This window comes from Capra hircus, chromosome 4, assembly GCF_001704415.2.
Source record: "Capra hircus breed San Clemente chromosome 4, ASM170441v1, whole genome shotgun sequence".
In the NCBI taxonomy this organism is placed as follows: Eukaryota; Metazoa; Chordata; class Mammalia; order Artiodactyla; family Bovidae; genus Capra; species Capra hircus.
The window spans coordinates 32,281,645-32,299,358 of record NC_030811.1 but is presented as its reverse complement, the minus strand read 5'-3'; the positions used below and the strand labels follow the sequence as shown (position 1 = coordinate 32,299,358).

The 17,714-nt window shown below is 40.4% G+C and overlaps 1 protein-coding gene across 1 annotated transcript in view; it reads left to right on the top strand.

Annotated features, from left to right (window-relative positions):
- The window catches only part of ASB15 (ankyrin repeat and SOCS box containing 15), a 39,018-nt gene continuing 25,447 nt past the window's right edge, over positions 4,144-17,714 (top strand). The window contains exons 1-2 of the mRNA XM_005679407.2: positions 4,144-4,219; positions 13,424-13,492. The gene's annotated coding sequence lies outside the window, so the exon portion shown is untranslated. The remainder of the gene's footprint in view (positions 4,220-13,423; positions 13,493-17,714) is intronic.

Below are 17,714 nucleotides of genomic sequence, written 5' to 3'. Positions count from 1 at the left end.
ATAACAGGTAATGTCAAAATGCTCTTTTTCATAATTAACTATTAATTGGGGAAACGTCATACACTAGCAACTTCAAAAATCAAAACGTAACAACAAGCGCAATTCTTTTCAGAAAGAACAGAATACTGAATTTTCAATAATTCAAATTTTACTTTGGTTGTCAATATGAAGCTCTGTTATACAGTCTTGATTATGATTATGTTCTATTGATATAAAAAGATACTAAGAATAGTGAGAGTCTCCTTAAGTCACTATCAATTTAGGATATGTAAGAGGTTAGAATTAGAAAAGATTAGAAGAAAAGGACTCAAAATACTTCGATTATCCACTAATGTAAAACTGATTTCTCTTTTAAAAACTCAAACGTGTATCTATATGAGTCTTTTATTCTCTGACCCTCTCTTCTGTAGCCTACTTATGTCTTATCTCTCTTACCAAATTTGGGCTTCTTTGCGACCTATTTTTCTCTGCAAGATGGTAAACTTCTTCAGGACTAGAGCTGCATGTCCCAGCCATCTTGGTGTGCATGCCTTGAGCGGCCTAGCACCACATTCTGCGTATACTAAAATCTCTGCATTTATAGCATAGATAACCAAATGGACAGTTGCTTTATGTTCATTTTATATCCCAGAAGTATGATACTATTAGTATGTACTGTGTCTGTACAGTGATTACTATTTTTCAAGGAATTTCCATAATTATGCTCTTGTTTTATTCTCATAGTGGTGGGAAGTAGAGAGAGCAGCATTTACACAGGTGGGAACTAAAGTACAAGCATTTCAGTGATTTGCCTTAATTCACAAAGTTATGGACAGATCTGAGGCTAAAATAGAAATTCCCTGCCTTCTTTTAATTTAGAGTTCTTTCTCTTAGATGCATTGAAATGTCTCTCGTGATGTTGAAAATTAAGAGCTTTGCTCTAAAAAAGAGAGAAAGAAAGAAAGATCAACTCGCTTTCTTAAAATTCACCTTAAGTTTTAACTGAATCAGCCTTTAGTTAAGTGAGACAGGAAGTAACTGCTAACCCAGTGTTAGGCAATAATAAGTCACCAGTGTTTGGCAGAACATTTAGCACATATTTGGTGTGTGCTTTCTACGTGGCAAACTCTTTACCAGACACTGTTGATGAAGTGGTAAGTATAACCGGGAGCCAGGACAGAATACTGCCTCTTTTTATCCTCATTAGTTCAGTGTGCCATCTACAGCACTGTCTTACTAAAAACTACCTTCTCGTCACTTGCCTTTGTCCCTCCGCGTGGAAACAAAATGACAGTGATGTCAACAGTGCAGGTTCTCCCAGGGGCCTGTGACATCAGCGCTGCTGATGGAAGGCAGCGCTAACACATTTGACTTCGTTTTAGTCGTTTCTCAGTCTGGGAGAAAACAACAACAACCACCACCACAATAGAAAGCACAACAAATACAAGCAACCGATTATCAGAGTGCTAGGAAGCGCACTAAAATAAAAAGCATACTTTTCTCACATTTTTCTACTGTTTTATACCCAACTGAAATAAAATGTGCATTTTTTTAATAACAGCCCCCAAGACCAAACTAACGAACAAGTGTAGAAAGTGGGGAAGGAGGAGAAGAAAATCTGAGCTATCCTAAAGTAAAAATGAAACGGAGTGAGGTACACAGAACCACCCACTAAACTACGGAATAACAGAGCAGAACAAAGTAGCGTTCTGCAAGGTGTGTGAACAGCCCCATTTTGCTCCGGAGGCAAAGATAAAGCTGTGCTCTGAGAAGGCTTTTATGAATAAGGGGATATATTGAAAGGGAATATGGTAATGGCCTCGTGGGGTAGATGGCATTATATGGCTTATCACAGCAAGAGTTGTATGTTAAAAGTCACAGTCAAAGGCCCACAAGCCCCGAGCCAGTTTTCAGGAACACAGAGTACCTGTGGGCAAGTGAGAAGTGTGGCAGCATGCGTGTCTTAAACACAAAGGCCAGGAAGCCACCTCACTCCCTGGGAGTTCACCATACAGTGCTGCCCAAACCTCCCGGCCCCCAAGTTCCAGGGACAGTCCCTTTAACAACGCGTTACAACCATTTCCCCCTAAGCCTCCTGGTGTCAGTTGCTAGAATTAGCATCTTGACACAGGACATGCATTTCTTGCTATATATAGATAGAAGGGACACGTATTTGGATGTTGGTATCATTGTGTGTACCTTCTCAGAACAATGATAATATTCAATAGCCCTTCACTGCCTAATCATACCCCTCACTGAAACTTACTCTAATCTACAAAACAGGGGTGCAAGGTTCTTTGTTTCCATTTGAGAAAACCAGCAGGAAAAGCCAATTTCCAAAACGAGCAAATGTGGAAGTGATTATTACCATTATGAAAAGCTCATTTTCTTAAATACTTGAATTACTCAAAGCCTATTTTACTGTGTGTATATAGATGATTAGGTACTTGAGGAATAAATCTCATAAAAATGGTGAGTGCCAAGGTCATTGTGTTATTATTTTTTATTATTATGGTTTTGATTATTATTAGCCCCATATTACAGATGAATAAACTGAGTCTCAGAGCTTTTAAATAGCAAATGTAAAGTGACAGAGTAAGAGGTAAGGCAAGACTTGTTCATAGATCTGTGTCATCAGTAGCGTATTTTCATTGATTTGATACACTCTCTTTTTTTCTATTATATTAAGCATTATTTTTAATATTGTGCAACATAACTAGATCCACAGTAATCATTATAAAAATGCATAAAAAGAACATAAATTTATTCATATAAGAGCAGAAATGTCCCTGAAATGTGCCAAATCACATTTTTAAATGTTGAGTATAGATTTTTCTTAACCTTCATATAAATTTTTAAATATAGTAAGTTAAGAAAAGCTCAATAAAAAGTAGAGTTTCACAATGCTGCTTGCTTTTTATAAGAGTGCTTCATTGAAAAATTCCAAATCAGATTAATAATCATAAAACATGCGCAGTATTCTAGCCTTCAACCTTGATTATTTAAAAACATGGTAATAATGGCATAAATATAAAGTATTTCTTAGGGTTTGTTCCAAGGCTGACAGAAATATAGCCTTTTTTTTTTTAATCACAAAGAGAAGATAGAACCTCTGATTTCACATTTATGGTTTTCCACATTTTGAAATAAACCTGATAAATCCACTACAGACCATGTGTTTATTCCTTAACACTAAGTACAGAGTGACACAAAGACAAATCAGAGAGGCACAAAGGAAAACTGATGCATATAGTACTCTCCGAAGCCAAGGGAGTAGGAGTTTCAGGAAAGGAGGGAGGGAGTAAGAGCAGGAAGCCCAATAGAGGGCCTGAAAAATAAGAAACAAAGAGCGTCCGTTAGCCTTAGACACGAGCAGGTCAATGAGACCCTCGAGACGAGTTGTTTTAGTGGAGTGGTGGGGACAGAAGCCAGATGGCTTTGTGAATGCTGACAGTGACTGAGTTAATCCAAGGATACCCATGTCAAAACAAACTTCAGGCAGATTATTTTCATTAGAAAATCAGTGAGACCGTAAACTTTATTTTTTTAGTAGAAAACAAACAACTCTTCCCGAGTGAAAGAATTTTCTCTTGCTTTACCCCTGCTGCTCACTTTCTGTGTTTTCTAACTTGACATTAAAAGTCTTGATCAGATTACGTGTCGTTGCATATCATATCCCCATCTGTGTATCAGACTGGCAGCTTTGACATGCAAGTCAAATCAAAACCAGTAGATTCCTACAACAAGAAGACTGTATGTAATGAGATTTGACGTGAGTCTGAAAGATGAAGAATGAGAAATAATGTGTGTTTAAATTGACTAAAAGTGGACTGGAGTCTGCAGACACAGAGAGTCACAGGTTTGTTTCTTGAACCACTGATTTTAAAATATTTTTAAATTTTACTTAGCTGGTTTTGCTGTGTTCCTTCAGCAAGGACCCTGGGTTGGCAGATCGTTTGTTTTCATGAGAGCTCTTTGAACCAATGAGGATCTGGATAATCTTATTACACCTCTGTGGCCGTGTGCTTCTTGTGATGAGGGTCCAGAGAAGTGGTGGGTAGCACTTCACTGTGTGCCAGGAATCGCTCATGTTTCAGTTGTACAAGGTCAGAGCTTAATTTAGCCACCAACTGGGTACTTAATTTTAGATACACAGAGGAACACATTGGCTCCAGGGCACTTCCTCTGATTTAGGAAGGCAAGGCCCTGGATAAGAATGACAAGACGATCATTCCAAAAGGTGAGATTATGAAATATTTGATCTGTACCTCATCAACTAGCTTCAGTAGTTTAGTATCGGGAATATTTTGAAGAGATGGAAACGTATTGTGATCACTTGTCATTACCTTCTTTCTGATTGATCACTTGTGGGTTTGCTTGTCAATGGCGTTTTTAATTATAGAATAAAGCCAGGGTTGTTTTGTTTGTTTACAGAATATTAACTCAATTGCATAATTATTAAGCTTGATTAAAAATAGTATCATGAGTAAAGCAGATCAAGAATGAATATGCTTATAAGTATCAATATATACACTGTGGAATGTCTTTGCTAGCTTTGGTTTCTGAGAAAAAATTAAATGATTTTTGTAAATAATTAAATTTCTCTCAAGGCTTTTTAAAATCACATAACAAAAAAATGAGTTAAATTTTAAAAATTAGTTTATATTCAGATTTAAAATTCCTTTAAATTCTTTTAAGTCAGATGGAAAACAAAGGAACTCAATAGAACTGTAAATTAACTTCTGGAAGTTCAGTCATAGAGTCTGGAGGCTGGAAAGTCCTTAGAACTTATCTGAGACCATCACTCATCTGGTTCTTCAGTGAACAGATAATTTCTAAGGAACAGTCTACATCTAAAATAAAATGGTTCCTAGGAAACAGCAGTGTGCACAGAGAACAATTTTTTAAACACGTTTTTTGCTGAGAACTTTGTATAATTGTCATAAAATATTGTAATTCTACACTTTGTTGTTTTTAATGGGAATACCCTGTTTTGAATGAAAATATACCTGAAATATTTAGTTTTACTAGAGTTGTTTGGTAGTTTGCTAGTTGCTTGCTTAAACTCATTAGAAAATTTTTTCTGAGGCTTATGAATATTTAGGTTATAGAATAAGATCCTTTGGTATTAGTTCCGAGTAGGCAAGTCATCAGTTACAGTACAAGGGTCAAGCTGTGTGACCTCTAATGTGAAATGCCTCGGTTCACATATCCATCTCCATCACTCAGTAGATATTCAAGCTTGGACAAATTACCTAACCATTGTGTGCCTCAGTTTCCTCATCTGTAAAATGGGAGGAAAATGTTTCATAGAAATTATATGACATAATCTATTTAGCATACTTAGCCTAATGCATGTCACAGGTAGGCACTTAATAGATGCTACTTATAATAATTATCAAAATTGATAAAACAAATATTTATTGAGGACCTCCTGTGTGCTTAACTCTCTGCTAAACCTTTTAAGGAAGGGCAGACATTGGTGTTGTTTCTGGGGAGAATGCATTATTTAAAGGCAGCAAATCCTTAGGGCATGGATCCTATGTCTGGTGTCTAGCAGTGTGCCTGAAATATAGCAGATATTGAATATTTTTGAATAAACAAATAGGATGATCTGAAATTCCTAAGAAGAAAAAATAATAATTATTGAGAACTGGTGAGTCAGTGTTCCTCATTTGCTTTCTTGTCTCAGTGGAGAAGGAGAACGTAGTAGATACTATGTATCTGTATTTCAACAAGATATTTGACAGTATCTCTTGACGACGGTCTTGTTATCAAAAAGGAGACATTAATACTAGACGTGGTGTCTTTGGGAGGATTTGTAAATGGATAAACAGCCTTTCTTAAAGGGTGCTAAATAATAGATCAACGTCAACCTCTGTCCTACGCCAGTTTCTGTTCAACATTTATCATTATTAATGGAGCAGGTAGACACAGAAGACTTGCAAATATAACAATAATACTTGGAGGATAGAAAATGCATTTTCTTTTAGCTGATTGAAATAAATGTCAAGTCCAAAAGAAAGAAAGAAATGTAATAGGACTAAATAGAGAGTCCTGTACAGAATTGCACAGCAATAAAGTGGATGGAAAAAATGACATGTAGAATTTAGGGCAACAGGAATCCAAATCAAGTCTGTAACATGAGAGCCCCAAACTCATCTGAATGTGGGTTAAATTAACACCTCTTCAGTGTCCGGCAAAAGGGAAGTGGTCACAGCCGCTTAATGTTGTGTCGGTGTGACTATAGCTGTTGTGTTGCCTTCAGAGTCCATGGTCCAGAGCTGCTTTTAGAAAGAGATGGATAAACAAGTGTGTTTACAGGAAAGCAATCAACATGGTGGAGGGAGGTAAACTGTTCACAGGAGGAACAGTTGTCCAGGCCTGGGTGGAGAAGGCTCAGGGCAGACTGACAGCCTTCCTGAGGCCCCTCATGTGGCAGAGGACAAATATTTTCTCAGCGTGGCTCTGCAAATAGAACTAGGAGTACAGAATACTGATTTGAGGAGATGGATTCAAGTTCAATATATTTTCCAGTTGTTAAAGCTGGCCAAAGATGAAGGGTTGTGTGGGGTATAGTAATCTGCCTGCTACTTTGCTTTTCAAGCTGAGGCTGGACAATTTCTAGACAGCATCTGTAAATGGAATTTACAAGTGGGGCTTACCTAATGGTCTTCAGCTCCGAAGTCTGGTGATTCTAGAGAAAAGAAAGAAAGAAGAAAGTGAAGTCGCTTAATCGTGTCTGACTCTTTGCAACCCTGTGGACTGTAACCTATCAGGCTCCTTATGGCAGCCTGATGGGATTTTCCAGGCAAGAATACTGGAGTGGGTTGCCATTTCCTTCTCTAGGGGATTTTCCTGACCCAGGGATCAAACCCGGGTCTTCTGCATTGCAGGCAGACTCTTTACCATCTAAGCCACCAGGGAAGCCCCGGAAATAAAATAATGAGTGTGCCAGAGAACCTGTTTAAGATAAGGATTAGAGCTCAAACCACCAGACAATCCCTAGAATTCTACTTCCTTGTTCCAGAGGGGCTCAGTCACAGAATAATAACAGGTAACAGGTAGTTTCTTGACTACTTGCAACATGTCAGACACAGCTAATAAGGCAGCTAAGCCAGGAAGGCAGATTCAACTACTGTCTCCAGAAGAAATAAATCAACAGCCTGTATATGATTTCAAAATAACATATGAAGAAATGCAATGACTCGTTATTGTTTGAGTTTTGAATAGAAAAGGATTTGATGAGCACCAAACAGACCACAGTCCCTGAGGTCACAAAGAATCTGACATGACTGGGCATCCGAGCAGGCGTGGGCACAAACAGGAAGTTCTGCCCTGTTCAGTGAAACCTTCCAGGAACAAATATTTTTAGAGAGAGAATATATGTGTACGTATATATGTATTTGGACTTCCCTGGTGGCTCAGTGGTAAAGAATCTGCCTACAATGAAGAAGACGCAGGTTCCATCCCTGGGTCAGAAAGATCCCCTGAAGGAGCAAATGACCACTCACTCCATTATTCTTGCCTGGGAAATCCCATGGACAGAGGAACCTGTCAGGCTATAGTCCATGGGGCTGCAGAGTCAGACGCAATTTATTGACTAAACAACAATAACAATACATGTTTTTGTCTATGTACACGTACATATATGTGTATATATGCACATTTTTTATTAAGGTCTAAAGATATTATTTTTATTGTTGATGTGGATAAGGCAATGGCACCCCACTCTAGTACTCTTGCCTGAAAAGTCCCATGGACGGAGGAGCCTGGTGCGCTGCAGTCCATGGGGTCGCGAAGAGTCAGACACGACTGAACAACTTCACTTTTACTTTTCACTTTCATGCATCGGAGAAGGAAATGGCAACCCACTCCAGTGTTCCTGCTTGGAGAATCCCAGGGATGGTGGAGCCTGGTGGGCTACTGTCTATGGGGTCGCACAGAGTCGGACACGACTGAAGCGACTTAGCAGCAGCAGCAGCAGCAGCAATGTAATCAGAAGATTTTACTCACCCTACACCTCAATTGTGTAATAAAATTGTATAAATAGAGTGCAGCTATTTTATAATCTGTAACTGGCTTCACCATCCCCAGGAGCTGCCACCCACTGATCAGTGCAAAATAAATTTGGTCTCATGCAGATGGCACAATAACGTAGGTGATGAAACCTTTGCTTGGATGACTCATGTAAATTGAGCAGTCTTTCAGATTTCTGCTCCTTCTTCCCTAGTAAGTATTAAGTGAAGTAAAAGTAGCTCAGTTGTGTCCGACTCTTTGCGACCCCATGGACTATACAGTCCATGGAATTCTCCAGGCCAGAATACTGGAGGGGGTAGCCTTTCCCTTCTTCAGGGGATCTTCCCAATCCAGGGGTCAAACCCAGATCTCCTGCCTTGCATGGATCCTTCTTCTCTGCTTTACTATAAATGAGGGCAATTTTCTCTCCTCTCAACCTCACAAACTCTGGCCTGCCAGGAAGCGATCTATCTTACCACCTATAAGGTTTACCCCATGAACCAGATATCAGGCCTGTTTTCTGGAAGACTTTGTAAGATTTGGCTCGATAAAGTCAGTCATAGTTCCCTCACAGTGTCTGGTCATATCTGATTACATGAACCTCATTCTCTTATATGATACGTTATCTATAGTATTAAATATTCTTCAAGGATGTGAATGTTAATAGCTGTATAGTTTCCCATAGCTTGACTGCCCAATAATATCTTCTACAAATTCCCTCTTGTTGGACATTTTATATTGTTTCTAACGATTTGGCAGTTCAACTATGCCTGTGATGAACAATTTTCACATACAAATCTTTTTCCACATCTCTGAATCTCTGTAAGATAAATTCTTAGAATTAAAGACAAAAGGGTGAGTCTTTAAAAGTTTCAAGTTATCATGCCAGCTTGTGATAAGGACACATCTATGAATAACACATCTATGAGAAACCCAAGTAAGATGGTAGGTGTTGCAAGAGGGCATCAGAGGGCAGACACACTAAAACCATACTCACAGAAAACTAGTCAATCTAATAACAATAGGACCACAGCCTTGTCTAACTCAATGAAACTAAGCCAAGTCCTCAGGGCAACCCAAGACGGGCAGGTCATGGTGGAGAGGTCTGACAGAATGTGGTCCACTGGAGAAGGGAATGGCAAACCACTTCAGTATTCTTGCCTTGAGAGCCCCATGAACAGTATGAAAAGGCAAAATGATAGGATACGAAAAGAGGAACTCCCCAGGTCATTAGGTGCCCAATATGCTACTGGAGGTCAGTGGAGAAATAACTCCAGAAAGAATGAAGGGATGGAGCCATAGCAAAAACAATATCCAGTTGTGGATGTGACTGGGGATAGAAGCAAGGTCCGATGCTGTAAAGAGCAATATTGCATAGGAACCTGGAATGTCAGGTCCATGAATCAAGGCAAATTGGAAGTGGTCAAACAAGAGATGACAAGAGTGAACGTCGACATTCTAGGAATCAGCGAACTAAAATGGACTGGAATAGGTGAATTTAAGTTAGATGACCATTATATCTACTACTGCAGGCAGGAATCCCTTAGAAGAAATGGAGTAGCCATCATGGTCAACAAAAGAGTTCGAAATTCAGTATTTGGATGCAATCTCAAAAACAACAGAATGATCTCTGTTCGTCTCCAAGGCAAACCATTCAATATCACAGTAATACAAGTCTATGCTCCAACCAGTAATGCTGAAAAAGCTGAAGTTGAATGTTTCTATGAAGACCTACAAGACCTTTTAGAACTAATACCAAAAAAAGATGTCCTTTTCATTATAGGGGACTGGAATGCAAAAGTAGGAAGTCAAGAAACACCTGGAGTAACAGGCAAAATTTGGCCTTGGAATGTGGAATGAAGCAGGGCAAAGACTAATAGAGTTTTGCCAAGAAAATGCACTGGTCATAGCAAACACTCTCTTCCAACAATACAAGAGAAGACTCTACACATGGACATCACCAGATGGTCAACACCGAAATCAGATTGATTATATTCTCTGCAGCAAAAGTTGGAGAAGCTCTATACAGTCAACAAAACCAAGACCAGGAGCTGACTGTGGCTCAGATCATGAACTCCTTATTACCAAATTCAGACTGAAATTGAAGAAAGCAGGGAAAACCACTAGACCATTTAGGTATGAACTAAATCAAATCCCTTATGATTATACAGTGGAAGTGAGAAATAGATTTAAGGGACTAGATCTGATACACGGAGTGCCTGATGAACTATGGACGGAAGTTTGTGACATTGTATAGGAGACAGGGATCAAGACCATCCCCATGGAAAATAACTGCAAAAAGCAAAATGGCTGTCTGGGGAAGCCCTACAAATAGCTGTGAAAAGAAGAGAAGCGAAAAGCCAAGGAGAAAAGGAAAGATACAAGCATCTGAATGCAGAGTTCCAAAGAATAGCAAGAAGAGATAAGAAAGCCTTCTTTAGCAATTAATGCAAAGAAATGGAGGAAAAGAACAGAATGGGAAAGACTAGAGATCTCTTCAAGAAAATTAGAGATACCAAGGGAATATTTCATGCAAAGATGGGCTCGATAAAGGACAGAAATGGTATGGACATAACAGAAGCAGAAGATATTAAAAAGAGATGGCGAGAATACACAGAAGAACTGTACAAAAAAGATCTTCATGACCCAGATAATCACGATGGTGTGATCACTCATCTAGAGCTAGACATCCTGGAATGTGAAGTCAAGTGGGCCTTAGAAAGCATCACTACGAACAAAGCTAGTGGAGGTGATGGCGTTCCAGTAGAGCTATTTCAAATCTTGAAAGATGATGCTGTGAAAGTGCTGCACTCAATATGCCAGCAAATTTGGAAAACTCAGCAGTGGCCACAGGACTGGAAAAGGTCACTTTTCATTCCAATCCCAAAGAAAGGCAATGCCAAAGAATGCTCAAACTACCACACAATTGCACTCATCTCACACACTAGTAAAGTCATGCTCAAAATTCTCCAAGCCAGGCTTTAGCAATACGTGAACCGTGAACTTCCAGATGTTCAAGCTGGTTTTAGAAAAGGCAGAGGAACCAGAGATCAAATTGCCAACATCCACTGGATTATGAAAAAGCAAGAGAGTTCCAGAAAAACATCTGTTTCTGCTTTATTGCCAATGCCAAAGCCTTTGACTGTGTGGATCACAATAGACTGTGGAAAATTCTGAAAGAGATGGGAATACCAGACCAACTGACCTGCCTCTTGAGAAACCTGTATGCAGGCCAGGAAGCAACAGTTAGAACTGGACATGGAACAACAGACTGGTTCCAAATAGGAAAAGGAGTGCATCAAGGCTGTATATTGTCACCCTGCTTATTTAACTTATATGCAGAGTACATCATGAGAAACGCTGGACTGGAAGAAGCACAAGCTGGAATCAAGATTGCTGGGAGAAATATCAATAACCTCAGATATGCAGATAACACCACCCTTATGGCAGAAAGTGAAGAGGAACTAAAAAGCCTCTTGATGAAAGTGAAAGAGGAGAGTGAAAAAGTTGGCTTAAAGCTCCACATTCAGAAAACAAAAGTCATGGCACCTGGTCCCACCACTTCATGGGAAATAGATGGGGAAACTATAGAAACAGTGTCAGACTTTATTTTTGGGGGCTCCAAAATCACTGCAGATGGTGACTGCAGCCATGAAATTAAAAGACACTTACTCCTTGGAAGAAAAGTTATGACCAACCTAGATAGCATATTCAAAAGCAGAGACATTACTTTGCAAACTAAGGTCCGTCCAGTCAAGGCTATGGTTTTTCCAGCAGTCATGTATGGATGTGAGAGTTGGACTGTGAAGAAGGCTGAACGCTGAAGAATTGATGCTTTTGAACTGTGGTGTTGGAGAAGACTCTTGAGAGTCACTTGGACTGCAAGGAGATCCAACCAGTCCATTCTGAAGGAGATCAGCCCTGGGATTTCTTTGGAAGGAGTGATGCTAAAGCTGAAACTCCAGTACTTTGGCCACCTCATGCGAAGAGTTGATTTATTGGAAAAGACTTTGATGCTGAGAGGGATTGGGGGCAGGAGAAGAAGGGGACAACAGAGGATGAGATGGCTGGATGGCATCACTGACTCGATGGACGTGAGTTTGGGTGAACTCTGGGAGTTGGTGATGGATAGGGAGGCCTGGCATGCTGCAATTCATGGGGTCGCAAAGAGTCGGACACAACTGAGTGACTGAACTGAACTGAACTGATGAATAATTTGCCTCTTCACAGGCCATGCCTGCTCTATTCTTACCCATGTTCTGTTTATATTCCTCTGGAAATCCACATAATTGTAAACCTATAGCTCCCTCCTACGTTGCATCACTTTCAAAAGGTAGTATGCCATTTTCCTCCATCTGTCACAATTGAAATTGCCTTGGAAATCAATATTATGGAGTAAAAATGTCTAATGTTGTAATATGGAACTAGAGATAAAGAAAACTAGTATGACAGGCTTTATCATAGTGTATTTACCTAGAAATTAAGCCTAAGTTAGTGCAGTCCTGAAATTGGAAGTGAACTTGGCAAAAACATATGTGTGACATGGACAAAAACCACAAGCTTAATCTATCTTTTTGCTAATTTTAAGAGTGTGTGTTTGATCATTCCATTTTTTACTCGTTCAGCAAATACATAGTGAATTTTTATTACATACCAGATATCATATGTAGTGTCTAGAGAAAAATATATCTATTTTGGTTTTCTATATCATTTCTAAAATGTTGAAGCCATTTTGTTGCTGTTGTTCAGTCATTGAGTTGTGTCTGACTCTTTGGCAACCCCATGGAGTGTAGCTCACCCGCATGGCCGGCATATTCTTTACCACTGAACCACTAAGGAAGCCTTGAAGACATTTTAAGGCAACATAAAAGTAGCTTTCATCATCTGGACTAAGGGGTGTGTGTGTGTGTGTGTGTGTCTGTGTGTGTGTGTGTGTGTGTGTGTGTGTGTTTTATCGGAACCAGCTGTGCTGTTAAGAAAGATGCTGTTTGGACTGGTCTAGGTCTCCTTATCATCCATAGGATTTCTCTCTAAAAGACAAATATCATGAAGAGGGAATGACTGTGACTTATTATTTGTAGATAGAAGTTACTTGTGTCTGTGTGTTAGAAACCAATTCCGACAGTTTTACCTCCTCCTGAAATCTCTTGGGGGCTCACTGACTCTGTTGCTGAAATGAGCCTAATAAAGCTGAGTTGCCACTTTGTACTACAGGATTCTGAAGAAGCAAACGTGTGTAGCCACCAAATAAAAAACAAAACTGTTGCAACATTTTATTTATTTCTGTATGTCTTCAGAATTACACAAGTGAATGGTCAAAGTGCAGAAAAATGAAAATGAGTATTGTTTTGCATACACTAACTGTGAAATCTTCACAAAACCAAAATGTGACAACGCCTTTTAACTAAAGCTACTCTTCTCGTAGGACGAATCCTGATGATTCTCTCTGGAATCTCCAGTGGATGATTTTCTCTGGGACCATAGCAGTTTCAAGGTAAAAGAAAATGTCCTCAGAGTATCAGCACTGCCCCTACCCCCTGCCCCCGTGCCCCTGTTTCAAACAGCAGAACCTCAGAGCATTTGGAATTGGGCTAGCTCTGTATAAAGAAAACCAAATTTTACTGTATTGCCCTTTTCTTATCCTCTTCTGTTACCTCCCCCTAGATTCAGTCTTAATGAAAGTGAGTTAGTTGCTCAGTTGTGTCCAACTCTTTGCGACCCCATGGATGACGGTTTGCCAGGCTCCTCTGTCCATGGAATACTCCAGGCAAGAATACTGGAGTAGCTTGCCATTCCCTTCTTTAGGAGATCTTCCAGACCCAGGAATTGAACTCTGGTCTCCTGCTTTGCAGGTAGATTTTCGTTACTGTCTGAGCCATCAGGGAAGCCACCAAGATTCAGTCTTAGATTGTTTACCATCTTCCCCATCCATTCAACCCTCAGAAACTATTCCAAGAGATCCTGATTCTACACTGGGGGCCACTATGGTGCTACTGGCGCTTTAAAAGGGGCAACTGGAAGATGGAACAATAAGCCACAAAGGACAGAATTGCTCACTGATGTAACAGAATTGCACTGGTGTGACAGGTGCTGGGCAGGGTGATATTTATGAACACAGAGTCCTTCCTTGCATCATGGAAGCACCTGTCCACTCTGGGAACTCTTAAGGCCAGCCCTGTTTAGGACCCACAGAGATGGTTTCAGTTTTTTATGCCCCAGACAGAGCATGTGAGTGAGAGGGGTGAAGACTTAATGTAATTGGAAACAAGCCAACCAGACAGTTCACAGGGGACAAAGTTATGTTGGCTCTGGTCCCGGTAAAAGGAGAACCTTGAACCCATGTTCTGGGAGCTCCCATGTTTCAGGGGAAGGCCTGAGAGGCCTCACACACTTATCAACAGTAGAGGAGAAGCCTGAATTGTGGATTGAGGGTGGTTTAGAGAATTCGGGGCCGAGAGGCATCATATACCCATATTCACCTCTGCCTCATATCCTGTAACATTGTCCCAACCCCCGGCCACTTCAGGCAGGCACCAAATGGAATGTTGATCCAATTTTTTAGACAGTAATGTTTAGAAAAGAATACAGAGTGAAAGCAAGTTTAGGACACCACATCCCCCCTAAGCAAAACAAAGCCTTATTGCACAGAGTCAACGGTAAAGACTCATGTATCCCTGGAAGCTATGTTTTATTTTTGGAAGTTATTGTCATCAAGAGCTGGCTGACAAGATCAGAATGCTTTCTTTCAAGGACAACATATTGTGAGTTTTTTTTCCTGCAGCTCTGGAAAGCTTCATTAAAATGAAGGTACCATTCTCTGTCCAGACTCTACTTATCAGCTCTGTGACAATGGGTGGGTCTCTTAACCTCAGGAAGTCTAAATTTCCACTTTTGCACGATGAATCTCTAATACCTAGAAAGTAGAACTGGAGGATTTAAAGCGAGACAGCATAGGCAAAGTGCTTTACATGGTGCTGGAAACAAAGCAAACCCTCACTATTATTATAACCACCATTTTTATGATTACCAAAGTTATTCTTTCCCACTATCTAAATCTAGGATTTCACTCAGTCCATTCTGAAAGTAAACAAATAATTCCTGGTCTCTGAATAATGCATTTGGAAATCCTTAATTTAGTAGTTCTTGGACTGGGACACAAGAATGGGCTTCAGAGAACCCCATAAATGCCCTACAATTTTATGCAAACTTTTGAGTGACATACATCCCTCTGGAAAGAGAATCCATTGCTTTCATCAAACATGTTCCTGACTCTCAGCAAGATTTGCTTTGTTCAGTCACTCAGTCACGTCGGACTCTTTGTGACCCCATGGACTGTAGCCTGCCAGGCTTCCCTGTTCTTCACCATCTCCTGGAGCTTGCTCAAACTCATGTCTATTGAGTCGGTGATGCCATCCAACCATCCTATCCTTTATTGTCTCCTTCTCCTCCTGCTCTCAATCTTTCCCAGCATCAGGGTCTTTTCTAATGAGTTGGCTCTTCTTGTCAGGTGGCCAAAGCAAGATTAACCAGTGCCTGAAGTGAAAAGGCTAACTTTCCAATAGGATTGTCCCAATTATTTCATATATCAGCTACTTTGAGAGTAATTAAATTTCAATAGTGGGCTTTTCCAGAACAAGGTTGACAAACTGTTATCTAGAAAGAGTCAATCATCTAGATAGAGAAGTGGGGCTCTCATGAATATGTCTTCAGTTCAGTTCAGTTCAGTTCAGTTGCTCAGTCATGTCCGACTCTTTGAGAACCCATGAATCAAGCACACTAGGCCTCCCTGTTCATCACCAACTCCCGGAGTTCACTCAAACTCATGTCCATCGAGTCGGTGATGCCATCCAGTCATCTCATCCTCTGTCGTCCCCTTCTCCTCCTGCCCCTAATCCCTCCCAGCATTAGGGTTTTTTCAGATGAATCAACTCTTTGCATGAGGTGGCCAAAGTAAAGGAGTTTCAGCTTTAGCATCACTCCTTCCAATGATAACCCAGGACTGATCTCCTTTAGGATGGACTGGTTGGATCTCTTTGCAGTCCAAGGGACTCTCAAGAGTCTTCTCCAACACCACAGCTCAAAAGCAGCAATTCTTCGGTGCTCACCTTTCTTCACAGTCCAACTCTCACATCCATACATGACCACTGGAAAAACCATAGCCTTGACTAGACAGACCTTTGTTGGCAAAGTAATGTCTCTGCTTTTGAATATGCTATCTAGGTTGGTCATAACTTTCCTTCCAAGGAGTAAGCGTCTTTGAATTTCATGGCTGCAATCAACCATCTGCAGTGATTTTGGAGCCCCAAAAAATGAAGCCTGATACCGTTTCCACTGCTTCCCCATCTATTTCCCATGAAGTGATGGGACCAGATGCCATGATCTTCGTTTTCTGAATGTTGAGCTTTAAGCCAACTTTTTCACTCTCCTCTTTTACTTTCATCAAGAGGCTTTTTAGTTCCTCTTCACTCTCTGCCATAAGGGTGGTGTCACCTGCATATCTGAGGTTATTGATATTTCTCCCAGCAATCTTGAAGGATGTCAAATATTATTTGGCCCTTTCTCAGATTGCTGGCTGGTGCTTTGTTTGAATAGTTTTAAACAAGGCCTGACAGTAGATAGGCTCTCCTTTTGCCCTCCTCTGCATCTTGACGTCTCTGGTTCTGTTCCACTGATGCTCCTTTGATTGTCTGCCTAACACCTTCATCCAAAGCTTTCAGGAAAAGGTTGGAGACAGCTTGTTTTAGATGGAGGTTGCTCCATGTAGTAGTAAGAGTTTTCTCTCCATTGAGATCCTGCTGTTGTTAGAGATACCAAACAGTTGTTGTGTGTTAGTTGCTCAGTTGTATCTCTTTGTGACCCCATGGACTGTAGCACGCCAGGCTCCTCTGTCCATGGAATTCTCTAGGCCAGAATATTGGAGTGGGTTGCCATTCCCTTCTGTAGGGGATCTTCCTAACTCAGGTATCTAACCTGAGTCTTCTGCATTGCAGGTGGATTTTTTATCATCTGAGCCACCAGGAAAGCCCACAAAAGAGTTAAGAGTTTTAGATAATTTCCTTCTTGGTGGTAGTTAAAAGGCATTTAAAAGAACTTTTCACAGAGCAACTCAGTTCTCTAAAGCAGGGGTCCCCAACCTCCTGGATCTAATGCCTGATGATCTGAGGTGGAGCTGATGTAATAAGAATATAAATAAGGTACACAATAAATGTAATGCACTTGAATCATCCCAAAACCATCTCCCCAGCCCTGGTTTGTGAAAACAAATTGTCTTCCATGAAACCAGTCCCTGGTGCCGAAAAGTTTGGGAACTGTTGCAGTAAGGAGTCTGTGATATCTCACGTACTGGAAGGCCAAATTTCAAGCAGGTTTAGTGTTAAGCTGGTGATTTAATTAGGCAAAAGGCTCTGTATCCTATTACTAATCCCAGAGCCGTGCGATCCTCCCCCCATCACCACGTGACATTAGTGAGAAAGGCGACAGGCGATGTCATGCATCTAACTTCATCATCCAGTCCTGCTACCTGAAGACACTCAGGACTTGTCTGCCAGTAATGAGTCAACAACTGTTTTCCAGTGACCCTGAGAATGGCCATTTCCTATAGTTGACTAGGAGTGGGAGCAAAGAGAAAAGATATATGAGACAAAAAAGTCAAGACTTTATTCCCCTCGGAAAATTAATAGTCCTGGTGAGAATACAAAATACAAAAATGTAAAGAA